General features: G+C 39.8%; 1 long non-coding RNA gene across 1 annotated transcript; it reads right to left on the reverse strand.

The window, feature by feature from the left end:
• Nucleotides 1-15,638: 15,638 nt before the first annotated feature.
• On the reverse strand, nucleotides 15,639-22,222 carry LOC121143755. Its single transcript, XR_005881081.1, has 2 exons — nucleotides 22,073-22,222; nucleotides 15,639-16,387 (listed from the first exon to the last, which is right to left on the reverse strand). It is a non-coding gene; the product is annotated as an uncharacterized LOC121143755 (long non-coding RNA).
• Between the last annotated feature and the right edge of the window lie 5,449 nt (nucleotides 22,223-27,671).

Below are 27,671 nucleotides of genomic sequence, written 5' to 3' on the forward strand. Positions count from 1 at the left end.
TGGATAGATATCATTTGCCAAAACTAAATCAAGAGCAGATAAACAATCTAAACAGACCTATAACCCTTAATGAAATGGAAGCAGTCATCAAAACTCTCCCCCCAAAAAAAAGTCCAGGCCCAGGTGACTTCAGTGCAGAATTCTACCAGAAATTCAAAGAAGAGCTAATTCCAATACTCCTCAAAGTATTCCACACAATAGAAGCAGGTGGCTCACTGCCAATTACCTTGATACTCAAGCCACACAAAGACACAACTAAGAAAGAGAACTATATACCAATTTCACTCATGAACGTCAATGCAAAAATACTAAATATAATACTAGCAAACCGGATTCAAGAACATATCAGAAAAATCATCCACCATGATCAAGTAGGCTTCATCCCAGGAATGCAAGGGATGGTTCAACATTAGAAAATCTATCAATGTAAACCACCATATAACCAAACTGTGAAAGAAAAACCACATGATCATCTCACTAGATGCTGAAAACGCCTTTGACAAAATCCAGCACCCCTTCATGATAAAGGTCCTAGGGAGATCAGGAATAACAGGAACATACCTGAATATAATAAAAGCATTATACAGTAAACCAACAGATAACATCCAACTAAATGGAGAGAAACTCAATGCAATTCCTCTAAAATCAGGAACAAAACAAGGCTGTCCACTCTCTCCACATATCTTCAATATTGTACTTGAAGTTCTAGCTACAGCAATGAGACAACAAAAGGAGATCAAGGAGATACAAAAAGGAAAAGAAGAAGTCAAGCTTTCACTATTTGCAGATGATATGATAGTTTACATAAGTGACCCAAAAACTCCACAAGGGAAGTCCTAGAGCTGATAAACACCTTCAGCAAACTGGCAGCATACAAGGTAAACTCAAAAAAATCAGTGGCCCTATTATATACAGACGATGAAGTGACTGAGAAAGAAATCAGAGAAACCTCACCCTTTACAATAGCCATGAACAGCATCAAATATCTGGGGATAATGTTAACCAAGGAAGTCAAAGACCTGTATATCAAGAACTTTGAGTCTTTAAAGAAAGAAATCAAAGAGGATACCAGAAAATGGAAAGATCTCCCATGCTCTTGGATTGGTATGATCAACATAATAAAAATGGCAATCTTGCCAAAAGCAGTCTACAGATTCAATGTAATCCCTATATAAAATCCGACACAATTCTTCACAGACCTGGAAAGAACATTCATCAACTTTATATGGAAAAAAAGGCCCAGGATAGCCAAAACAACCCTATACAATAAAGGAACTTCAGGAGGCATCACCATACCTGACTTCAAGCTCTGTTATAGAGCTATAGTCCTGAAAACAGCTTGGCATTGGCACAGAAATAGGCAGGTAGACAAATGGAACTGAATTGAAAACCCTGATTTTAACCCACACACATATGAACACTTGATTTTTGACAAATAAGCTAAAAGTATACAATGGAAAAAAAGAAAGCATCTTCAACAAATGGTGCTGGCATAACTGGGTACTGGTATGCAGAAGACTGCAGATAGATCCATGTTTATTGCCTTGTACAAAACTTAAGTCCAAATGAATCAAAGATCTCAACATAAATCCAGCCACACTGAAACTTTTAGAAGAGAAATTGGGAGATACTCTTCAACAAGTTGGTACAGGAGACCACTTCCTGAACATAACACCAGTGGCACAGGCACTGAGATCGACAATTAACAAATGGGACCTCATGAAAACTAAAAACCTTCTGTAAGGCAAAGGACACAATCAACAAGACAAAAAGGCAGGCCACAGAATGGGAAAAGATATTAACTAACCCCACATCTGACAGAGGGCTAATCTCCAAAGTTTACAAAGAACTCAAGAAACAAGTCTCCAAAACACCAAAGGATCCCATTAAAAGGTGGGGTACAGAACTAAACAGAGAATTCTCAATAGAGGAGTCTAAAATGGCCAAGAGACACTTACGAAAGTGCTCAAAATCCTTAGCCATCAGGGAAATACAAATCAAAACAACTTTGAGATACCATCTTACTCCTGTCAGAATGGCTAAAATCAAAAACACCAAAGACAATGTATGCTGGAGAGAGGGGAACACTCCTCCACTGCTGGTGGGAGTGCCAACTCATACAGCCACTTTGGAAAGCAGTATGGAGATTCCTCAGGAAAATGGGAATCAATCTACCACAAGACTCAGCAATTCCACTCTTAAGCATATATCCAAAAGAGGCAAATTCGTACAACAAGGGCATCTGCTCCACTATGTTCATAGCAGCATTATTTGTAATAGCCAGAACCTGGAAACAACCTAGATGCCCCTCACCTGAAGAGTGGATAGAGAAAATGTGGTACATTTACACAATGGAGTACTACTCAGCAGAAAAAAACAATGGAATCTTGAAATTCCCAGGTAAATGGATAGCACTGGAAGAAACCATCCTGAGTGCGGTAACCCAGTCACAAAAAGACAAACATGGTATGTATTCACTCATATATGGATTTTAGACATGGATCAGGGGGAGTGCCAGACTGCACTTCCAATGACAGAGAGTCTGGGAAACAGGAAAGAACCTAAAAGATATGCATGGTACCCAAGAGAAGAGAAATGAGGCAAGATCCTCTGAACAGAGGGGTGTGGGGGAGTGGGAGCTGAGAAATAGAGAGGGGGAAAAAAGGAAGAGAGAGTAGATCATGGGGGAACAGGAAGGTTGAGTGGGAGAGTAGGATAAGGGGAAGAGGGAATCATAGGTTAGAAGACAGATCAGGCACCATTGTGACCTCTAGTGATCTAAACAGATGACACCAATTGGCAAGCTAAGCAATAGTGGAGAGACCACCTCGAATGCCCATTCCTGATAATGAACTTGATGTCTATAACCATCCTGGAGCCATTATCCAGTGATTGATGGAAGCAGAGGCAAACACCCACAGTTAAACACTGAACTGAACCCTAGGAACCCAGCGACAGAGAGTGAGGAGCAATGAGCAAATTGGCAAAGAATGGGCTGGCAAAACCAACAGAGATAATTGATCTGAACAGGGGAAAGCTCTTGGACCCCAGACCGACAGCTGGGAGGCCAGCATGGGACTGATCCAGACCCCCTGAATGTGAGAGTCAGTGAGGAGGCCTGGGCAACCTATGGGGCCCTGAGCAGTGGATCAGTGTTTATCCCTGGAATACAAACAGACATCGTGTGTCCATAACACAAAGAGGGATGCTCTCTCAGCCTGGACCCTTAGGGGGAGTGCCTAGACCCTACCCTGAGTGAAATGACAGACTCTAGATATCCCCTATGTGGAAGGAATTGGCATAGGGTGGGAAGATCGGGGGATGGTAGGGGGATGCCGGAGGAGGGGAGGGAGACGGAACTGGGATTGACATGTAAAACAAGCTATTTAAAAATAAAATAAAAAAGAAATATATAAAAAATAAATAAAAATAATCCATAATAGAGCATAGGTGCAACCTGGACATAACTACCTGCTGACCCAAAAATGGCTGGTCAACCCTAGATCATAGATAAACTTACATATACATGACGTTTTTCAATGGTGTGTATAAATTGTAAAATGGCTGTATTCATGGTGAGGAGAAAATAATTATTTCTCCTCTTTCTGACATGATAATCCCTGGACAAACAAAATAAATTCATTTTACTTAGCCAATTTTAGTTTTTAAATTACTTTTAAAATACAAGGAATCAGCATGGGGCTGATCAAGACCCCCCTGAATGGGGGTGTCAGTGAGGAGGCCTAGGCAATCTATGGGGCCTTTGGTAGTTGAACAGCATTTACTCCTGGCATACAAATGGACATTGGGTGTCCATCCCATAATGAGAGATGCACTCTCACCCTGGACTCTTGGGAGAGGTTCTAGGCCTTGTCCTGGATGAAGTGACAGATTATGGACACCCCCATGGAAGAACTCACCTTCCCTGGGGAAAGGAGGGGGTATTGGGTGGGTGTTGGGAGGGGGTGGTAGGAGGGGAGGGAATGGGAGAGGGACCTGAGATTGACATGTGAAGAAACCTTGTTTCTAATTTGAATTTAAATTTAAAAATAAAATTTTTAATAAAAAATACAAGGAATTTAGATGGTGGATTTATAGATAGAGCTATAAGACATAAGATTATAATATCATCAAAGTACTTAATATACAGGTATGAAATTTTTAAATAACAATTCTTTAAAATTGAATACACATCTATCCTGTGTTTTAACCAGTCGTTGATAGTATATATCCTAAGGTGATTAAATTGTTATGTCTAAGAGATTACAGAACTGCTCACAATATCCAGGCTATGGAATCAACTGGTCTGTCTATAAATAAGTGCACCAAATATAAAATTTGATATGTGTACATAATAAAGGATAATTAATCACAAAAAGAATAGAATTCTGTCGTTTAGCATCAGGATTGAAACTTGAGGATGTAATGTTTGGATTCACAGAAAAAGAAATAACTCATGCTGTCACTCATCTATGGAAACTAATACAGTTGTCTTAGGAGAGAGTATAGCACTGGTCACTGAGGCTGGAGATGGGGATGGGTAACAATTTCCAGAAGACAGTTAAATAAGTGGAATTACTGCAGGTATTCATATCATGAGTTATGCTTGCAGTCTATAAAGATTCCATATTTGAAAATAACTAGAAGATTTCCCAAGCATGCAGAAATGACACACGCTCAAGAAGATGAAGAGCTTCTCCATTGCAAGCTGGTGTAAAAGCATCACACTGCCTACCCAAGACAGTGAGATACATTACACATTAATGAAATATTTATAAAATATTAAGTGATAATAGTGAAAAGATGACTAGACTTCACTGGAAAACTTCAGCTAGAAGAATAACATTTTGGATACACAGTCCATTTCTTTAAAGTCTTGCTTTTTTTAAATAATGAGATTATTGTTTCTGTCCACTGCTGATTAGTTGAAATAAAAGAAATTTAAAAATATATAGCTATTTCTTTATTTTCTTTTGTTTACATTTATCTTGAAAGACGTCAAAGAGATTTAGAGGGTTTGGGATTGTATACCACTGCCTTTTTGCCCAAAGGATGTAAAAATTTTCTCAGACAAACCCCATATTAAATTCCTCAAATGGCAGTTAGAGAATGTGACTGAAGGTTTTCATTATAAACAGATTTATTTGTGTGGATTCATACATGAGTCATGTATATATCCCTATTTTCCCTAGGACAATTGGCAGCATATTAAAGAACTTGCCTTTGACAGTTGCATTCTATTCCTAGATAACAAGTTTGACAGCTCTGAGAATAGCCAACACTGGGCTGGAGAAGGGTGTCAGCAACTAAGAATTCTTGCTTCTTTTACCTTGGTCTTTGGTTTGGTTTCCAGTACCTACATGGCAGGTCAGAGCTGCCTGTAATTCCAGTTTCAGGGGCATTATCTTCTGGCCTTCGTGGGTACTGCATATACATAATGCCCATACTGACAAAGGGTGCAGACCACATAGTCTTACATAAATAAATAAATAAATAAATAAAGCTAACATTGACTAGACATGATTGTGGTGCTGACGTCTTGCACCTTTTGTAGGTTATTGGTTATTCTAACTCATCTTCCCAAAGTCTCAGGATTCAGCAGCTTTAGGAGCTCACTGCATCCCTCTTTTCCACTTCTATACTGCTAGTTAGCTGTCTTCTACTCTCTACATTCAGCCCCCTGTACACTGGCAGTTTCCCTCAGGCCTCACTTCCTAAAGTAGAAAATAGATTTGAAAAGGTGGTGTGTGGAAACTTATGAATGACTCATGTATGAGCAAGCATATTTCTTTTCTCCGTGGTTTAGCAAAATAAAAATCACTTTCTTGAACAAAGAAAGCTTTGTCCAATAGGAAGCAAATCCACTTTTCCTGCTCTTATTTCCCACTGGAAATTCCCAAGGGTGAATGAATCTATAGCCATTCTATACTTCCTTCACCTAGGAGAGCCATATGAGTCAGAATCATGAGTGTGGTTTCATCCACAGCCTTCTTCCTCATGGCTTGAAAATGTGCTTTTGCAGGAAAACATTGTGATGAGTTGCAGAGTTAAATACTCTAAATAGACAGCTATGGAACAGAACATGAGGGTAATTATCCCATAAAAAGTCCAAATCACCACATCCCACAGCATCCTCCGGTTGTTCTGAAGTACAAGCACTTCTTAGAGGGAAAAAAGGATAATTCACTGTCAATGCAATTGCTTAACAGGGTGTTGACAGAGTGGTAGTGATGGGGGGGGTGATCTCTGAGAAGTGGGGAAAACCCAGAGCATCACCAAGCCAACCTAGGCTCCTCTTTGATTCTTACAATAGAAGGGAAATTTGATTCCTTGGGAATAGTTCAGGATCTGCCTCTCAGTACTGTCAGGGACAGAAATAATAATGTTTATCCATTGTTTTATCATCCACGTTTTGAGATATGAACCAGATGCTTGGAAACTCTGGCCTTTAGTATGGGATACTTTATGAAAGAATTTGAAATAAAGCCTTCTTTAATTACCTCTTCTGTGATGGAATTATTCTGAAAGGTAGCCTATTAGTATGTAAGAAAAAGGAACTTACTTTAGTAGTGAACAGGAAGATTAACTCTTTTTAAATACACAAACAAGCAAAGAGCCCAACCCAGAAATAACAGGTTTCGTGAGAGAAGTCCTGTGACAGCACAAGGCTCAGATGATCAGACAACAATCTCTGTTGAGTAACTTAACTATTCAAGTTCTAGTTCACACTCATGAAACTGAAGACTGTGGCACTTGTTTGATGTCAGACAAACATCTTTCTAAGAATAAATAAGATGCTTTATATTAAAATACTCACTAACCACCATTTACTGTGGATTCTGTGATGTTAACTCTTGTCTATAAACCTTGATCTCTACAAGATATTTCAAAAAGAAAATCAGGTAAGTCAAAACTTGTTCTTGAAATCTATTTTTATAGTCTCCTGGCACTACATTCATAGACACAATCCCTAACTTCAATTGTAATAGAGTACTACTCTGGCAGTCACACAAAGGCTGGATTTGCAATGAAGTGTGTAGCTTCAATGATCTCCATAGAAAGTTTTGCTCCATCGGGAAAAGTTTGGGATATAGATGAGATTATTGTGAGATTCCCAGACACAAAGTTATGCTGTTGATGGAAGTTTATGTAGTTAGGTGAGTCAGTCACTGCAGATGTACAAATCTAAGCCTCAGCATCATTAAGCAATTTTTCCATATGATTACTCACACAAATATGACTTCCTTCAGCACTTCAGCTAACACTATTATTTACAGGATTTAGTATATTTTAAATAATTTTGTCACTGACCATTATGATAGTCAGTATACATAATGGCTATGTCACTGGGATGAGCACAGTGGGTAAAAGCCATGAGCAACTTCTGGGGCAACATCTGTTCCCAAACCAATCCACCTGCTGATATATATTTGCAACAAAGGGCTAGAAATGCAGCTTAGTTGGTAAAATTCTCAGTTGAATGAAACTCTGGGTTTTATCCCCAGCATTGTACAGACCAGGTCTGGTAATGGCACATGTAATCATAGCACTTGGAAGGTATAGAAAGAAGCATCATAAATTTAAGGTCTATCCTGAAATATATAATGGCTTTCAGTCTGTCTCAAAATTTGATTGATTGATTGATTGATTGATGATTGATCAATTTCATTAAATAGTATTAGCTCATGTTATAGAATTGGTGTTCCTATTGACTTTCTGTTTCAATTCCTTAAATACAAATTAACTCAAGAAAACAAGTTTAGAGGTTAGGCTGAACAGCAGTAGTCACTGCTGAAATCGAAGCTCTTATCTATAAGCACCAACTCCCAAGCTTCAATGCCTTTCAAAGGCCAGGTACTGGAAGACATTTATGTTGTAATACTTAACAGGGAGAGATCACATCATATAATCATTCTGAGTGACTCAGCTTTAGTCCATATTTCACAGGTTACCCAAAGGCCAAAATTTAATGATGATACTTCCTATTTTTCACTATTTAATGTATGCAAGACCTGCTAAATATCTGGCATACATAATTTTAATTAATTGGCATAAGGAAAACTAAAGGACTAATAAAATTTAAGGGGCTATACCATTATATTCATTTATAGACAATGATCATATAGCTTACTTTTTTCATTGCTGTGACAAAAAAAAGACAGACCATCTTTACTAGAGGAAGAAATTATTCTGGTTCATTAAGAGAAGGAATGATGGTGGATGTGAGTCAGCCCTTAACAGCAGAAACTTGAAGCTACATACACTTGGCAGGTGCCTCGGATCAATAAGTAGCAATAACAGCACCAAAACAGGGTTGGGTATAGCCCTCAAGGGTCTTCCCAGCATGCCTTACATCCCCTAGCTAGGCTGTGTGCCTAATAGATTCCCCTCTGTCCAAAACTGGTGTCACCATCTGGGGTCCAAGTGGTCAGATATGAGCCTGCAAAGGATACTTCACATTTGAAAAAGCAAGAATCTTCATTGTAGAGTGCTTAGTGGTTTTTTATGGGAATTGATAGCTACACATTTGTAAAATTATTTTTTCAGCTTGGTGAATATGATTTTAAGGTTTGACTCTTCACCACAGTTTCATTTTAATAGAAATGACTAAAGATTAATTACAAGCAATAAAGTGTTTTCTTTTGGAGCAGGGGTTCTGTATTTCTGTTATGCAATGACCATATTGTAAAGTAAATTCTAACTTATGAGTCTACTTTATGAGATACAGAGTCACACTTAGTCTAGAGTCAAGTAGAGCCATTTAAGGGCTGGAAAGATGGCTCAACCATTAACACACTTGCGGCTCTTGCAGAGGACTGAAATTTGGTTGCCAGCACACATGTTGGACAGTGCGCTAACTTTAACTTCAGGTTCAGTGGACTCTCTTCTGGTCTCTGAGGGCACTAACATACATATGCATACTTAGACAGACATAGACCATACATACACACAGATACACCACACACACACACACACACACACACACACACACACACACAATCACTCAAACACACACAAATAAAAATAAATCTTAAAAGTAATGAGTTGGTGGAAATGGCCAAGCTAATTGAAGTTGATCAAAGATACCAGGAATTTTGTGCGTGTGTGTTCGTGTGTGTGTAAATTTATATATGCTAAACAAAGGTAGAATTATAATCGTGCTATTATTAAGATAGATGGAGTCACAGCAAGATGATGTTTGCTGTCCTCTTAAGTCTTAACTCAAAAGCACTTATGAATAAACCAAAGTGTCCTCCGGGATTACTCTGAACCCCATCCAGAATCAGGCAACAAAGTTCTGTTTTCTGCAGCTGCCAGTAGTCTACAGCTTGTTATCTAAGAACAACATTGAACTGCACAATATCTAATTTCTCTATAGAACTGATCTCAAGTCACTGGGTTAACTAGGAGTATATCTGGCATTTTTTTTGTTCTCATCAAAAATTCACTGGGAAGCTAAACTCCTCAACTCTGTGCTGGAGGTTATTTAGAGATTGTCTTTAATGCACCTAGGAATAACTGCCATGGACAATAATATGGTGCTCCACAGTAGATCATTGTGGTCACACACACATGACATTATCTGTGAACTGTAAATGATACTCTGTGATTTAGCACATGTGAGGTTTTTCTTGGTGCTCACAATACCTCCCTCCAAAAACTGGGTACTAATATTATGAAAAATGGAAGAAGAATTTGAGGCTGAAATATGTAAGTTGCCTAGAGACAAACTCTGGATTTGGAAGCAGCTAGTGGAACTTCAAAACTCTGCTTTTATAGTCCCAACTGTAAAATTTGGATATTAGATTATATGATGATTTTCATGTTATGGTATATATTGATTTATACCTATCCTGTAAGACAGTAGTTATTACTTTGTCCATTCCCATACAAAAATGAGTGGTCATTTGAGCCAGTGTTTGGGAGGACCCCCACATTTAAGAGGGTGGTTAACGATTTCCCATGCTTATATGCCTACCCAGAATGACAAAGACTATAACCTTAAATCATTTTTCCTTCAATCTTTTTCAAAGCCTGATTTTAAGAAACAATGCTTCTGGAAGATTGCTTAGAAGATATGCAGTTTAGTTTATTTTCATTTTGATTTGCTCAAAGGATTGAACAAACTAGACTGTGAAATTGTGCCTTGACTCATGACTAAGGCTCTTTAACTGACTTGTGATTGATCCTGTGTACCTGAACTCCTTTGGGGGATCCTGGAATAATCCAAGGACTGCATTTATTGCTGGTGTGCCACTCAAGGGGTTTGTCACATCATCACACAGTGTCTTCCTAAATACTGAAGGGTAAATTTTATTTTAATACTACTTTGAAGTCTTGGACAAAGATAAAATAAGAATAAAAAACTATTTTTTTTTGGTTTTTCAAGACAGGGTTTCTCTGGGCTTTGGAGGCTGTCCTGGAACTCGCTCGGTGGTCCAGGCTGGTCTCGAACTCACAGAGATCCTCCTGCCTCTGCCTCCCGAGTGCTGGGATTAAAGGCGTGTGCCACCAACGCCCGGCTTAACAAAACTCTTTCTTAAAAGATAGATGTGAACTTATTGTGGTTATGTATAATGGGAAATATACAAATAACCTGGGAAATGTGGACTATGACTGAGTGTCACTGAGAGTGATTATATGATAAGATCTCTCCCTGTTTTACAACAGCAACGTAAATTTTGTAATGGAGACTTTATTCCACTAATTTTTGTATAACTATTGCTCTTTTATTCTCTTCTCACCCTCCACTTTAACTTTTTACTTTTTTGGGGATGTGTGTGTGTGTGTGTGTGTGTGTGTGTGTGTGTGTGTGTGTGTGTGCATTCGTTCATGTAGACCAGAGCACAATTCTTGTATCATTTGCCATTTTTTAAGACAAGTTCTTACATAAAGCTGGTGCTCTCTGATTGGACTAAAAGTACTGTCTATGGAGACCCAGAGACACACCTGTCCTTGCTCCTAAGGGCTGGGATTACAAGTGTACACTACCGTATTTAACAACTTTCTACAATTGTACTGGGGATCAAATACAGTTCCTTATGTTTGCAAAACAAGTACCTTGACTGTCTGAGCTATCTCTCTAACCCAGTGGAGAGACAGCAGTTAATTTCAGAGCTTCTTGATTATCTCAAAAAAGGTAGACTTTGCATTTTAATTCTATAGCTACGGTGAACAAAATCTAACCTTTCTAATAACCAGAACTGATACACTACAAAATACTGGCCAATTCTTCTCTCAAAAAAATAGCTATACTTTGTGGACCACTGTAGAGAAAAAGATAAAGCTAACACCCCAAGGTGTTGATTGCCCTATTCCTGAGCTTGACACTAATCACAAGTATATATGACTTTTGATACCAGATGGTGGGAGCAAAGCCTGGGGCTGTCATGTAGCACAAAGGGGGAAGCATGGCATTTGAGTCAGAAAAGGACATGTGAGTTGAGTTTGCAGGCTCTGTGGTGATATAACCACCCTGCCCACACCTGTAGCACTGACCACGCCCATTTGGGTGTGATCACAGGTGCAGATGTGATGGAGGACAGGACTAGATATGGGGTCCTGGACCCCAGGGTTCTCTGTTGCTTCTGGTCAGGTCACAGAGGACAACCTGGGTGGACCCTTGGAGCTGGAACCTGCGATGGTCCCCCGCTTCTTGTGTAAGTGCATTCTCCCCAAATAAACTTCACTTAACCTGTACCGAGTCTAGTGAATCTTGATCCCCATGCAATAGCTCTGTGCATGTCATTGCTGCAGTCTTCTCTCACAAAGCACAAGTGTGATGATAAAAATATTAAGAATTTCCAAAGACAAAGTATTTTATTCAACATGGGCTTTCTCTGCAATGGAGTTCTCCTGGTCCTGACTGCATACTGTGAAGCCAGCCCCACCTCAGGTCCGTGCTAGTGCTCTACCATTTCTTGTGGCTTCCTCCATAAGCCTGAAATTCATGGAAACTACATCTTCCAAAAACTGCTTAAATCACACAATGCAGCTGCCCAGACTTGCGTAGTTGTCTTCCAGCACAGGAGACAATTCAAGTACATTTCTCTTTCTTTAGTTTTCTACATCCTGGTGTCAGAGGTGTTGGGTGCATCCTCCATGGTCTGTTAGCAGCATCCCAAGAGTGTAACTCAAGCTAGCCCGTGGCTCTGTGTCCTTGCCTATTTTGAATTGCAATTTAATTCCCTCATGCTGACTGATTCTAACCTTGTTGATGGCAGGTGTTGTTTTCTTCTTGTTTTTCATGATAAAATGAGGAGCAAAATACTAGACAACAGCTCCACTACTTGTCATCTACCAGTCATTTATAAATGTCGTGTGTTCATTAAATTAATAAATTTGGTCCAAGTCTTTTTCCATACCTGAGGAATAAAACTTCATCTAAAGCTGCCTCTATCTATAAGGAATACCACCTTAATTTAGCCTGTAAATAAACTAAAGCTTAATTTAAAAGTATGTTCTTGTAGTAGTCCTGGTCTGTAGAGAAGCAAAATTTGTAGAATGAATGTATACCATGGAAGGGATCTATTAGATTGGTTTGTATAATAGGGGCTGGGTAGACCGATGGCCTTGTACTCACTTGAGAGGTAGAAGCAGGTAGCTGGTCTGATCATGAAGCTGGATGTCTCAGGAGTTACAATCTGATGCTGAGCCTCCTGGCAGCTTCTTTGAGGGTTTCTGAGCCCATGGAAGATTGAAGAAACTAGGGTCTGAAGTCAGTGAAGCATGGCAACAGTGTCAATAGCAGAAGGATAGACACAGTCAGCAGCAAGAAGCAAATATGGACAGACTAAACAGCACAGATTTGCCACTGGACCTGCCTAGTCTAAAGGCGGGTCTTCTCCCCTTGGTTAACTCTTCCTGGAAGTTCCGTTGCATATATGTGTGACTCCAGAGTCATCCAAGGTGACAAACAACCATTCTCAATTCTCTCACAAAGAGCTGAATCTCAACCACTTGTTGTCCATACCCATATATGCTAAATATTTCATTATTTAATGTCATGACTACATATTATACAGCAGCCAAGTAGGCTGTCTCTGTAGGTCACCTTTTCCTGTGGGTATATACACCACATGTGTCATGTATGTATGTATGTACACTGAGTTTAAAAGCAATTTGAGTCTAGAATGCTGCCTGCATGTAGATCATTTTTATGCTTAGGTCATCTTTTAGTTTTTCTTGAAAATTTGAGTATTGAGATTTACTGTTTTTTGTTTACCCCCATCATAGCCAATAAAGCCACTACTGCCTTTCTTAAAGTCACAAGCAATGCAACTATTCCAGCTTTAGCCACCTGCACAGTCCTTCAGGCATCAATACCATTGCTCTTCAGTTTGGGTCAACTTCTCAACCTCCCTTCCAATTTCAGTGTCTTACCCATCCCCATTGATTATAATCAAATCTTTGAAGCTCAATTGCCTAGCTCTCTCTTAAGTCTTGCTTAGATAGAAGACTGGAAAAGCCAAGCCAGTTTAGTTATAGTAAACCTCCTGCCCCAGATCTCATATCCATCACCTAGCCATCAGAGGACATTGTTGCATGGCATTAGGTTGCTTGTATCTCCATCTAACTCAGGGCTAGAATTTATCATGTTAGTTACTTTTCTGATTGTTCAGTTTCAGTCTATTGCTACCCCATGCACTTGGGCTGAACAACATGCTGATCACAGCATGTGATGGAATTGCTTTATCACCTCAGGGCTCATGGGAAGCTCCATGGGAGGAAGAGAAATGGTATAAACTTGAAGGCATGTGCATATGACCTAAATACTCATACTAGGCAGTTCATTGTAAGGTATGCAAACCTTCCCAAAGTAACACAATTAAGCATTGGTACATGGCTTATAATGAGGGTTAAGTTAACAAATAATAAATTTGGAGCTCAGAATTTATACTCATTAAATGTTAACTATTATTTAAGGAGGACATAGACCTCAATACAAGTTTTTAATATCTCTTTTCCTGTACTTGAAGATGTCGTGGTAGTCACATCTACGTTAAGTCATAAGAATATGTAAGACTTTTGCAAACACATGCTAGTGCAATAAAATTTCCTGCAATTTGTAGCCACAGTTTTCCTATTCACAGAGTTCTCCAAAGAAAATGGTCCATCATAGTTCTCACTTTAGCTTTGCTGAGAGCAGCACTTTGGTCACTGGAGGCAGCTTTAATGGACTACAATAAACTTGAAAATCATAAATCTTAGAAATGTTCCTCACAGTTTTAGAGATAGGAAGTTCAAGATCAACTTGATAGAGAAGGCCTTCTTTGTGTGTGTCTCACCTTATGGAAGTGAGTGCATGGGGGCTTCCTTGGGTCTTCTATAACAACAGCACTAACTGCAACCATGAGGACTCTTCTCCTCATGTCGTTATCCAGTTTTAGCTACCTCCTTTATCAGTCACTTTCCTCATTGCTGAAACAAAATCCTAGACAGAGGGTCTGATTTGGCTCATAGCCTTAGGATTCAGTCTAGAAAGGCTGAGGAGTCATGGCAACAGGAACATGAGACTGCTGGTCACATTGTATTTATGATCAGGAAGCACAGAGAGATGAATGCTAATTTTCAGCTTGCTTTTTTACTCAGTATAGTGTGAGGTCTTCTGGCAGGTAGAGCAGGGAAGGGCTGGTCCAACCAGTCTCTTCCCAGGGCTGAGCGACTCGGACCCTCCCCCATTGGTTGTGCGTGGGCGTACACATTGAGTCCTAAGACTGCCGAAGCAAGATCTCAATTTATTCCAGTGTGTATGAACTTATATAGGGCTGAGGTAGGGGACAGGAATCATAGGATAGGGTAAGGTGACGACATGAGGAGTAAAGGCCAATAATATTCCACCAAACTGGCAGGTAGTTAGGCAGGGGGCAGTCTTACACCAGGTCTAGCTGAGTCACCACCATGTGGAGGTTACAGGTTAGAGACAGATCGCCAAACTCTAGCCAGGCTCAGGAGGTTACACTGGACCTCACCTCCAAGAATTTTTAAGCCCAACAGTACAGGACTCCAACCCATGGAATGCTACTGGTAAAATTAAGATTGACTCTTCCATTTTCAATTATCGTAATCTCGAAACTCCCTGATAGCCATGCCCAGGGTGCTCGAGGTAATGCTAGGTCCTATCAACTAAACAAGCAGTATTTAACTATTATACTTCCCAAAGGTCTAGTCTCCTGGTCTCCCCATGAGGATGAGAATTACACTATGAATGTTGGGAGAATATAAACAATCAATCTATAAGGTACAAAAACCTGCAACTGGTAGGTGACAGATCTATCTATTTCCACAGGCAAATCTTCCTTTTTGCACTCCCTGCAGGTACATCAACCATGACCCAGAACACGGTTTTAGAGTAGAAGGCCATCCTTGAGAGCAGAAAAAGCAACAGACCCTACCCATACTACCTTCCTGTTAGCTGTTCAGCGCCCCTCCCACCTACTTCTGTCAGTCTTTTTCATCATTTCATTGCAGAGATTTTGTGCATGGGGAGGGGAGTTCCATTCCTCTCCCACTGTCTACCTTTTGTGACAGCCTTCACCATACTTCTGCTTTAAAAGGCTTGTTCCCTTTGCCAATAATTTAAGATCATCCGGGTCCACCCAGCAGAATGGACATATCAAAGAATCTGTCCTCAGTGCTAAAATGAGGAATAATGCTTTGTTTTACCTTAAACAGAAAGGGCTGAAGCAAGATACAAAGCAAGGATCTTTAAGGATCTAATCTGCAGTCCAATCTCACAAATCCAAAGTGATGTGAAATACCACAGGGGGAAATAATAAGCCTTCTGTTGCCATGGAGACCATGGACTCTGAGCATCTCTTGAAGTCTGCTGACCATCCCTGGGCTGCCCTCTTTTTGGGTCATGTCTTTTCAAACTGACAGTGTTAAGCTGGCACAAATATGGGCCCTAGACAGTGGGAATTGGTTTGGTTTTGTGCTTTTCTTTCTATTGTTTTCTTTTTCTAAAGTGCAGCAAACCTTTGTTTAAATATGTAAGTAGTAAGAAAGGCATACACCGTGAAAGCCTTCACCTGGATAAACATAGTGTACACAACCAAACTCTGATCACATTATGAAATGGTGGACAACAGTCTCACTTATTTAATGATTCAAGGGAGGATTTTCTTCTTGCTCCCTTAACTAGTAGAACCTTCTCTGTCAGATGAGGTTGAATGGGACCAATGCAGTGCGGTTTCCCAGTGTGGCCCAATTACAGAAACACCTGCCACCCACTGTTTCTGTGACTGCTTGGGAAGCATAGGCCTCAGGATCCAGCCCCTTCAGAGCTTGCACCCATTATCCAGCACAGTCCACGTTTTGCTGTTGCTGTTGCTGATGTACTTCATCTTTTGTTTTTATTTTTCCATCTGCCCATCTCCTCTTTGCACTGAAAATCAAACATATGAACAGAGTTACTTTAGCACACAAAGAGCTTCCAAACCTCTAGCTCGTTGCCATTAAACAGCAACTTCATTCTGAAAGTCCCCTACTACAGGTAGCCAGGTGGCTCAGCAGATCAAGTGCTTGCTACTCAAATGCAGCAACTTGTCCTGATTCTCATAAAACATGCATGAGGTCCAGTGGGCCTGTCTGTCCATCTGTATGTAATCCCTATGTATGGGAGGTAGACATGGAAAATTCCAGAAAGAAGCTGTTGGCTAGACTATCTGGAGCTGGTGAGTTCTTGGTTCAAAAAGAGACTTTGACTCAGTTTGTAAAGGTGGGGAGCAATCAGGAATACAACTGAAGTGAACTTCAGACTTCCACACAAAAGCATGTTATGCTAGCAAACACACATACATACATGCAACAGTTCATACATGTACACAAGGAAATAATTAAGTAAATATCGCATTACCTAGGAATGATAGTGAAATGCATTCCATCAAAAACATGTATGCACAAAAATAATAATAACAAAAAACAAATACATAAAACAAGTTCTGGACACAAATACCTTCTGCATGCTAGGGAAGTAAGATGATAATTTATTGCTTGTCATGTTGTATTTATAATATTCTCAGACATTTGATATCAGCATGACACAGACATTTAAAGCAGTGAGATATTATTTGCTTAAATTCAACAACTCTGTGAAATTTTATTCTAAGAGAAAGTGTTAGTGGAAGCAATGATTTTTTTAAGAATCTGATTGGGGAATGGAGCTAAATGCAGCACTGACTATCTCTAACATGCTTCCCTAGAAAATATATTTTATGATGACAGCTATTGTGATGTTATAAGATTCAACTTGTCTCCTGAGAATGAAGACCTCGATACTAAAAATAATGGCCACAGATGCCACTACAAAAACCCCAAATCATCAATGACTCTACCAGGGAACTCTTACAGCTGATTAACACCTTCAGCAAAGTGGCAGGCTACAAGATCAACTCAAGAAAATCAGTAGCCCTACTATATACAGATGATAAAAGGGCTGAAAAAGAAATCAGAGAAACATCACCCTTTACAATTGCCACAAACAACATAAAATACCTTGGGGTAACGCTAACCAAACAAGTGAAAGACCTGTATCGTAAGAACTTTGAATCTTAAAAGAAAGAAACTAAAGAAGCCCTCAGAAATTGGAAAGATCTCCCATGCTCTTGCATAGGTAGGATCAATGTAGTAAAAATGGCAATCCTGCCAAAAGCAATCTACAGATTCAATGCAATCCCCATTAAAATCCCAGCACAATTCTTCACAGACCTTGAAAGAACAATAATCAATTTTGTATGGAAAAACAAAAGACCCAGGATAGCCAAAACAACCCTGTTCAACAAGGCAACGTCCGGAGGCATCACCATCCCTGACCTCAAGCTCTATTACAGAGCTATAGTCCTGAAAACAGCTTGGTATTGGCACAAAAATAGACAGGTAGACCAATGGAATCGAATTGAAAACCCGGGTATTAACCCACACACGTATGAACATCTGATCTTTGACAAAGAAGCTAAAAATATACAATGGAATAAAGAAAGCATCTTCAACAAATGGTGCTGGCATAACTGGAGACTGGCATGTAGAAGAATGCGGATCGATCCATGTTTATCGCCATGCACAAAACTTAAGTCCAAATGGATCAAAGACCTCAACATAAATCCAGCCACACTGAACCTCTTAGAAGAGAAAGTGGGTGGTACCCTTGAACGAATTGGTACAGGAGACAGCTTCCTGAACATAACACCAGTAGCACAGACAGTGAGATCAACAATTAATAAATGGGACCTACTGAAACTGAGAAGCTTCTGTAAGGCAAAGGACACAGTCAGCAAGACAAAAAGGCAGCCCACAGAATGGGAAAAAATACTCACTAATCCCACATCTGACAGAGGGTTGATCTCCAAAATTTACAAAGAACTCAAGAAGCAAGTCTCCAAAACATCAAAGGACCCAATTAAAAAGTGGGCTGCAGAACTAAATAGAGAGTTTTCAATAGAGGAGTCTAAAATGGCTGAGAGGCACTTGAGAAAGTGCTCAACATCCTTAGCCATCCGGGAAATGCAAATCAAAACAACTCTCAGATACCATCTCACTCCTGTCAGAATGGCTAAAATCAAAAACACCAATGACAATTTATGCTGGAGAGGATGTGGTGAAAGGGGGACACTCCTCCATTGCTGGTGGGAGTGCCAACTGGTTCAGCCACTTTGGAAATCAGTATGGAGATTCCTCAGAAAAATGGGAATAAACCTACCACAAGACCCAGCAACTCCACTCTTAGGCATATATCCAAAAGATGCCCATTCATACAACAAGGATGTCTGTTCCACTATGTTCATATCAGCTTTATTTGTAATAGCCAGAACTTGGAAGCAACCTAGATGTCCCTCAACCGAAGAGTGGATAGAGAAAATGTGGTCCATCTACACAATGGAGTACTATTCAGCAGAAAAAAATAATGGAATCATGAGATTCGCAGGCAAATGGATGACACTAGAAGAAACCATCCTGAGTGAGGTAACCCAGTCACAAAAAGAGAAACATGGCATGTACTCCCTCATATATGGATTTTAGACATAGATCTAGGGAGTGCCAGCCTACAATCCTATGGCCAGAGAGTCTGGGAAACAGAAACTTCATTTAGTGGCTGATCGAAGAAGAGGCAGACTCCCTTGGTTATGTACTGAGCTGAACTCAAGAAAGCCAGTAACAGAGAGGGAGGACTGATGACCAAAGGGATTAAGACTGGGCTGGTTTAACCCCCAGAAACAGCTGACCAGACAAAGGTTAACTCTTGAATCCCAGGCATCAGCCTGGGAATCCAGCATGGGACTGATCAAGACCCCCTGAATCTGGGTGTCAGTGAGGAGGCCTAGGGAATCTATTGAGCCTTGGGCAGCAAATCAGTACCCATCCCAAGTATACACACGGACTTTGGACTCTCATAGAACAATGTGAGGTGCACTCTCACCCTGAACTCTTGGGGAAGGGTCTAGGCCCTGCCCTATATGAAATGACAGACTATGGACACCCCCATGGAGGGCCTCACCCTCCCTGAGGGAATGAGGGGATAACAGGGCGGGGGGGTTGGGGGGAGGGCAAGGGAGGAGGGGAGGGAAAGGGAGAGGGACCTGGAACTGACTTGTGAAGCAACTTTGTTTCTTATCTAAATTTAAACTGGAAAAAAAACATCCAAATTACCCTTAGTTCATCTAAAACTTGATTCCCAGATGCTGCAAGAGCCAAGTTCTAATATATGTTAACACTTCACTTTTACCAATTAAAATCCTAATGAACAGTTATGAATAACTAAAGCAGCAATATTTTGGGGCTAAGGTTGTATAACATAACACTTGGTCAGAATTAAAAATTAATGGACCTCTCACCAGGCCTTGTCATATAGGCCAGTAATCTCAGCTTCTCGGGAGTCTGAGGCAGAACATTGACAAGTTCTAAGAGTCTAGACTACACAACTAGGCAACTCAGTGAGACCCTTTCTCAACATAAAATGCAAAATGAGGTCTGGAGAAATAGCTCAATGGTAAAATACTTACTTAGCATGCACAATGATCTAAGTTCAGTTCTCCTGCAAATTAAGTTACTGATGGAAGATGTCATTCTGTAAATCTATCTCTCTTATTGGTTGTTTAATAAATCACTGGCCATGTTGGCCAATATGGAAGCAAGATAGGTGGGACTAGGAGTCGAGGAGGATTCTGGGAAAGAGAGACACAGGCAGACACAATGTAGGCCGCCAGAGGAGTAAGAGGTCTGGACCCTTGTCTCCAGTAAGAGAAATACTTAGATTAACAATTATGGGTTAAATACTTAAATCAGAGCTAGCAAGTAACAAGAAACAAGAAAACGGCCAACAGCTTCATAATTAATATAGTGTCTTGTGTGTTATTTGGGGACTGCAACTGTGGCAGGGCCCAGGTGTCTGACAAGAAAAGCTACATGTTACAAGTTATTGATGCAATCTGCATCTCAGCCTAAATGGATCAAGAACAAAGGACTCATTAAGTGATTCCTGTTGGGTACCATCAGTCCCTAAAACTTTGCCTGTCAGAACCCAGTGCTATTTGTGTTCTTTTCAGGTCAGTGGCATGGCAAGTTGACTTTGCTGTATGAAAGTTCATGAAACTCATAAAAAAAAAATGACCTGACAAGTGGTTGAAGCTCTAGTACCACTGAGCATCATCCCTGTCTTTGGGAAGATCTCTTTAAAAACATAAGGCTATAATTGCCGTGAAATAGCGTAGAAATAAATAGTGTGTGTCTAAGATGGGAGTAAGAACTCAAAGAACTGAGGGTATGTGGAGGCTTCCCCCACATCTCAGAGTGAGCAGGTTCTTTCAGAGCATTACAAAGCACTAGTCCATAAGATTATACCTCCTTGCAATGTCATAGCCATCTTACTTTTGATACAGCTTAGATAAGAAACACACTCCTCCATCAATAGTGCATATATTAAAGAATTGTTTTCCAAGTGGTGACTCTATCTGGAGAGGTACTGCAAATATTAGGATGGTTCATTTTGCGTAAGTAAGTTTGAAACTTTTATTGTTCCATGGTCCTTTCTTTTCTCTTTGCTTCCTGTCTGCCATGGAATGAGTAGCCTCTGCCACATGTTCTTGCCACCATGAATTGGTCACAATCAACAAGGCCTGCACATAGCAGCCTCAGCAAACATGAAACAAAATAAATCCTTCCTTCTTTAAGGGTTCTGTATGAAGTGTTTCTCCTCCGCCCTCAATCTTATTAACATGATTATGTCAATAATTTGTGTTTCTCCCAGTTGTATGAAAATCTAGCATACACAAGTATGTATGAGATAATGACAGTAAATGATGAGGTTTGTGGCTTATTTATTTGTTATACTGTATTTCTAGTCAGTTTTTAGTGTATACAATGGGCCTGGGGAGATGGCTCAATGGTTAAGTGAAGGCACTCCTCTTGTTGAGGACTTGAGGTCAGTTTTCAGCATTCATGTAGGTGGCTCATAGCTGCCTATAACTCCAGCACCAGAAGATCTGATGTCCACCTCTGATTTCCACAAGTTCCTAAATTTATATGCACATGCCTCCTCACACATATACATATAATTAAAAACAAGATAAATTTTTAAAAGAGTATATTCCTTCTAATTATATATACAATATTATATGAGCATATATATAGATAGATAGATATCATTTACTATAATTTTTTTCTTTTTTATAGCAGAAACAGATGGAAGATCTCCTGCTTTCTCCTACTTTGCATATCAAGAGGCTGCACAGAAAGACTGACCTACATCATTTGAGTTTTTATAAGGACACCAGAATGTTCACACAATGAAAGTCACCTAATGGATTCTTTCCAGATCACATCCCATTGTTAAGAAGCACATAGCTGCAATTGCATTATCCCCTTCAGATCAACTGTGATCCACTTAAGGGATCTCAAACAACTGACTTCTATTCTCTTTCTGGCTCCTGTGACAGAAATACATACATTTTAGACAAGATTAACATATAAATTGCATACATTCTGTCATTTCCTGTTGATATAAGCATTTAAAAATTTTAACTCATGTTTAAGGTTCACAAAACTATAGCTTCATCTTCATTTGCATTTGACATCTTACCAAGTTGCATTTAAAAAGGCTGAGCAGATCCCAGAAGCCAGAAGCCAGAAGCCAGAGAAGAGTTGCCAAACCCAAAGAGAGAATATCAATCTGGGAATAAATACAGTCAGTCGTGGTAAAGGTAGAATCAAAGAAACCACCCGAGGAGCAAATAACAGATTCTTCAGCACAAAATAGACTTGTGAGAAACTAATTGCTACAGATTTTATCGTGCCCAAAATAAAGCATGGAGAAATATCATGAGCATACTGTAATGCATAAAATCTTGACACTCAAGAGAAAATACTCAAAATATACACTGGAAGATAGAGCTTGCCTGTAATGTTAAATTCTGCAAATTATTCCAAACAGCTAGCCATATTTGTGGCATCACATTGAACTGGGTGTGAGAGGAAGAGAAGAAACAAAAATAGACATTGTCCTTCCTTTAAAATGTAGAACCCAGAAGGTGGCTTTGGAGCCATGGAGATGCTGTGGGCGATGGTGGAGGAGAATCATATACAAGAGATGCAGAAATACTGGCTGAGACAAAATTAAAAAAGAAACTCAGCCTAGTGGCCCCCTTATTGAAACATAGGGACCAGAGACTCATACCCCACGACTCCCCAGTGATGGCTCTTCTTTGGCAATTATCACAAATAACTGTTTATTCCTCATGAGTTTGAAGGAGGAGGAGGAAAGATTGCATTCCAAAAACTGTATCTCTGGAATTGCTAGGTTGACACTGCTATTACTGGACCCATCAGATCCTACAGTGGCTCCCGTGGGATTATTTGCATAAACTCATTGCCCATGGCAGATCCTGAATACATCAGTCCCCTTGAGTCCTCCTGGGTTAAAAGTTTATTATAAAGCTTTCTCAGTAACCTCAGTGTGGCTGTACTCTTTCATAAAGCAAATCCATGGGGCTGGGGTGGTGGCTTACTTGATAATGTGCTTGCCTTTATAAGCACAAGGACCTGAGTTTGATTCCAGGGAACCTCCAGGCAAAAAAGCTGGGTGTATGGTGACACATGTTTGTAATCACAGCTGGGTAGATAGACTCAGGAGGTTCTCTGAGGTTTGTTGACTAGCCAGCCTCTCCTACTGGATGAATTTCAGAACAGTGTAAGACTATGTTTCAAAAGAAAGTAAAAGATGGATGGCACTTGAACAATCATACCTGAGGTTGTCCCCTGCTCCCCACCCACCACAGAGGTGGCAGAGGTGGAAGTAAGTATACCTATAGTGGCTTTCCCTGTCTCAAGAATTCTGTTAATATTACAACATCCAAAGCAATGAAGTATAGAGTGAGGGGAGGATACTCTACAACCACTGAGTTTCAACCAGAGTGTTATAGTACTAACAGTGAACCTTAGATTCTACTTTATCAGAAACTGAAAGTAAGAGGAGGCCAGTGAATTTCAAACCTGGGGTATGGAATGAGAGCAGTGGAGTTGCTTCTGTGATAGGATAAAATGAAACTATGATATCAGTGGACCATACTTTATTAACTTCAATCATGCAATCACAAGCTTCAATGTGTGCTGGAAAGAGAAAGGAATGTAAGGACTGTGGGGCAGGGAAGGAATTCTTTCTCAATAGAGTAAACAGAATGCCAGAGTTGGCCTGTGGAGCACATCTGGTACAGTTTACTTCACACCTGGGAAGTCATTCCCATCTCATGAACCCAGAAGTTCAGCATATCCACAGACCAGAGAAACAAGGGCCAGTGGTTTGGAACGAACTGGACCCAGGAGTTTAGTTGGTGTGATGTTTCTGCTTTACTTATAGAGAAAGTCAGTTCTACTTGATATCCTAGAGTTTTTCTTTAGAGATGCTATGATACTCAAGATGTTTCATTTCTTTCTTGCCTGCATATGAAAGGGACATCCCCCTCTCTGAGGCACGGATGAGGGGGTGGGACAGGGAGATGGTTGGGGGGAGTGCAAGAGGGAACAGGGACTGGTATGTAAATAAGATTGGTTTTAATTTAAAGAAGAAAAGAAAGGGACCTCCCTCACACAGCCTGGCAGTAACAGCTATTTGCATGGTTTTACAGTTTATAGCTTCTTCCTTTTCCAAACCAGAGGGTGAGAGAGAGAGAGCACAGAGACAGAGAGACTCCTAGCCTATATAAAATAGGAGAACAAGGATTCATTGGCTGTGTGATATTAGGGACTGAACACAGTCCTGCACCACTGAGCTACCACCTTTATCTCATTAATTATTCATATTGATTTTTCTTACACTCATAATTATTTGCTTAAAAGCTATCATGTCTCCCACTTCCTGGTCTCATAGAACTATCTGACTTGCCCATTGTAAACGATCCATAAAAATTTTAAGCTAATGGATCAATCTCAGCTATTATCTTCAGCTATTTTGCCATGAGAACTTCTGGGACGGTGGTAAGGAGTGTAAAAACAAATGATGCAGGCAAACACACCACCCTTAAGTACCACAAGTCATTGCTTCCCTGTGCATGGACTGACTCAATTGTTTACTTAATGGAGCACAATACAATTCTGTACACTGTCCTTGGTCAAATGAGATGACTTTTTGTTACAAAGGTATCACAACACTCAGTTAAATATTTGGAAGTATAGCGTACTGAAAGTTTTCTTCCCTTTTCATTATATAATAATACAAATGATCTCAAAAACGCACTGTGATGTTTTAATAAGCTATTTCTGACATCAGTTTTTTAAGCCACACATAGTAATTCATCGCAGGCTTTTCTGGTTGGTTGGCATGATTCTCTGATTACAAACTTTCTGCAAAACAGACAGGTTGCTACAGGTTGCAAAATTACATAGACAAGGTGTGAGCATACCTTTCAGGTTGATTCTTGATAGAGACTAGGAAACAGGTGATAGCAAGTGGTCCAAAACTCTCTGCACATCTCTGCCACCCCAGCCATGCTCAGTGAACACTCATCTTGCCTGCTGCCTGATAATGCTGTCTTTGAAGGGTAAGCGGTCCAGCTATTGCCTTTTCTATTACTCACCATTGGTCTTCTTCACATACACGGAGAGAGGTCAGATCACCATTCTCGTCTGTAGCTTGTGTCTTCCATCAAACTCTGTCAAAGAATCAGCTGACCCACAACTTCTCCCACAGAAGAGATGATGAAGAATAAATTCACTTTATTTGTAGTCACCGATGTTTCATATGGGGGCTAAAGGAGTACATAGCTTGGATTGTGTCTTCAGAATGAGAATTCATATTTGGGAGCTACCTGCTAAGCAACTTCCATTATCCTATTAATAGAACATATTATCTGTGTACACAGTACATATTATTATATAATACACACTAGTAATTAGAGAGTCACTTTCTAGATCATGTGACCAGTTATAATCAATTGCATTTGACTTTGCATCTGAATATGCTCAAATCTTTGAAATGGTAAAATGTTGTAGTTAGAATACATTCTAGATGGCAAACAACCAAAATCATGTTGTAAGTATATTTTATTGTGTCTTTGGGGCCGTTGATTGGCATACAAGGTTGTTTGAATATAGATTCCAGAAATCGTGTAACAAGTTGAAAGCAATGGTTGTTCTCAGCTTTCTGTGAGCTGTATTGAAATAATCAAGATGCAGCCACCCCAGCAAGATACTTTCAACTCTGTCTCTTATGACTTCGGGTGTTTTATAGTTCATATGACTCATTTACATCTTCTATTTATCGTCTTTCTCTGTCCTGACCACAGAAGGGAAGGTTTTCTTACTCCTTTGTTTAAAAATGCCTCCCAGTAAGAACAAGAACGGCAACTGATTCATTGAAGAGCAACACACATTTGTTACTTGCTGCACAAATAAGATAGTTCAGTATTGCTCCACAAGCAACATTGTTTTAAATGCAGAGGATGGTGCTCTGATATACAGTTCCAGCCTTGGGAAGACCTGTGAGTGCCAGAAAGACTACTCAGTGGGTAAAGGCACTTGCCACAAAGCCTGATAAGCCGAATTCAATCTCCAGTACCCACTTGATAGAAAAAGAAAAGTGACTCCCTGGTGCTTTCCTCAACTCCCTAGTTCTGTGCATTTTTTCCTAAAGAAGACTTAGTGTGCAGAGTGATAGGAAAGAACAAGAGTTTGATTCAAAATGATCCCCTAGGTTCTTTGAAAAGACAGAGGTGAAGAATAAAAGTGAGAAAATCCAAGGAATAGAGAAATACACATCAGAAAACAAAGGGAAGAGGATCAAAATTAATAAATGGACATGCAAACTGTTATCTTGTTTGCTGGATGGCTTTATCATGTCATGCAGGACTCCATGCCTAGGGAATGCTGCCACCCACAATTGGATAGGTCTTGTTAAACCAACTAAGTTAATTTAAACAATCCCTCACAGACATGACCACAGTTCAACCTAAGGCAACATCATGTTGAAAGTCTTCACAGAGAATTCTTGGTTGTTTGACATTCTAACTATCATAGAACACATTGCTGCTTTCTTTGTGTATCTAGGTTCCACTACAATACTAGATTTAACAGATGCTTCATCAAATTTAGATAACCCTTCTTTTAAGAACCAAGGAGTCCTTTGCTCACCTTTCACCATCTCCTGTGTACTTATATCAGTGGTTCTCAATCTTTGGCTTGCAACCCCTTTGAGAGGTCACATATCAGATATCCTTCATATCAGATATCTGCATTATAGTTCATAACAGTAGCAAAATAAATTACAGTTATGAAGTAGTAACAGAATAATTTTATGTTTGGGGGTTACCACAACTTTGAAGAACTGTATTATAGGATCTCACCATCAGGAAGGTTGAGAACCACTGAATGTAATTGTTTTGTGCCAAGGTTAAAATAGTAAAGGTTTTGGCATTTAAAAAGAGAATTGAGTAGATAATTTAATGCTTAGCCTAAAAGAAGTAGTGCAATTTTATTGAGGTCAATGCTCACTCTAGGGGCTACTTTTACAAGTCTTTCCATTTCATAGTTTAGTCGATTCTCTAAAGGCCTGGTCTCAGGGCCTGAAGAATGGGCAATGCTCTCTTTGTCCTTAGAGGTAACTCTTTTATACTGCCATCCCCCCTCAAGCTTTTGAGAAGATGCTAATCAAATCAGGAAAGAGATACCTTATAATGCAGTTGCTGCAGGAATGAAAGAATGCTAATGACAGTCCTGGAAGGGTTATGATGACGTGTTGTCCCTCATTCCAAACACTGTGAATGGTTGGCAAAGAAGTTTACCTTTAATAACAGTAAAAATAACATAATATAAATACAAAATATAATGAAACACTAGTGATTAAAAATCAGCATTATATAGTACTAGTATTGCCAAATGCTCAGCTATATGTATTTATTGTGGTGAGGGGAGCACAAATGTGCCACATGTCTGGAGAGCAAAAGACAACTTTTTGGAGTGAGTTCTCACCTTCTATCATGTAGATCATTAGGATCAAACTGAGGTAATCAAACATGGTATCATGAAGTTTTGCCTATTGTGCCATCTTTCTGGCTCAATACTCACCCTTTATTTTTGTATGGAATTGTCCTATATGTTTAAAGTATGTAATCTGAATGAACTATCCCAATAATATTGTGTGAGCAGCCATCTTATCGTCATATTACTGATCGAGGGATAGAGAAGAGAAA

This window comes from Mesocricetus auratus, unplaced genomic scaffold, assembly GCF_017639785.1.
Source record: "Mesocricetus auratus isolate SY011 unplaced genomic scaffold, BCM_Maur_2.0 Super-Scaffold_100013, whole genome shotgun sequence".
NCBI lineage: Eukaryota > Metazoa > Chordata > Mammalia > Rodentia > Cricetidae > Mesocricetus > Mesocricetus auratus.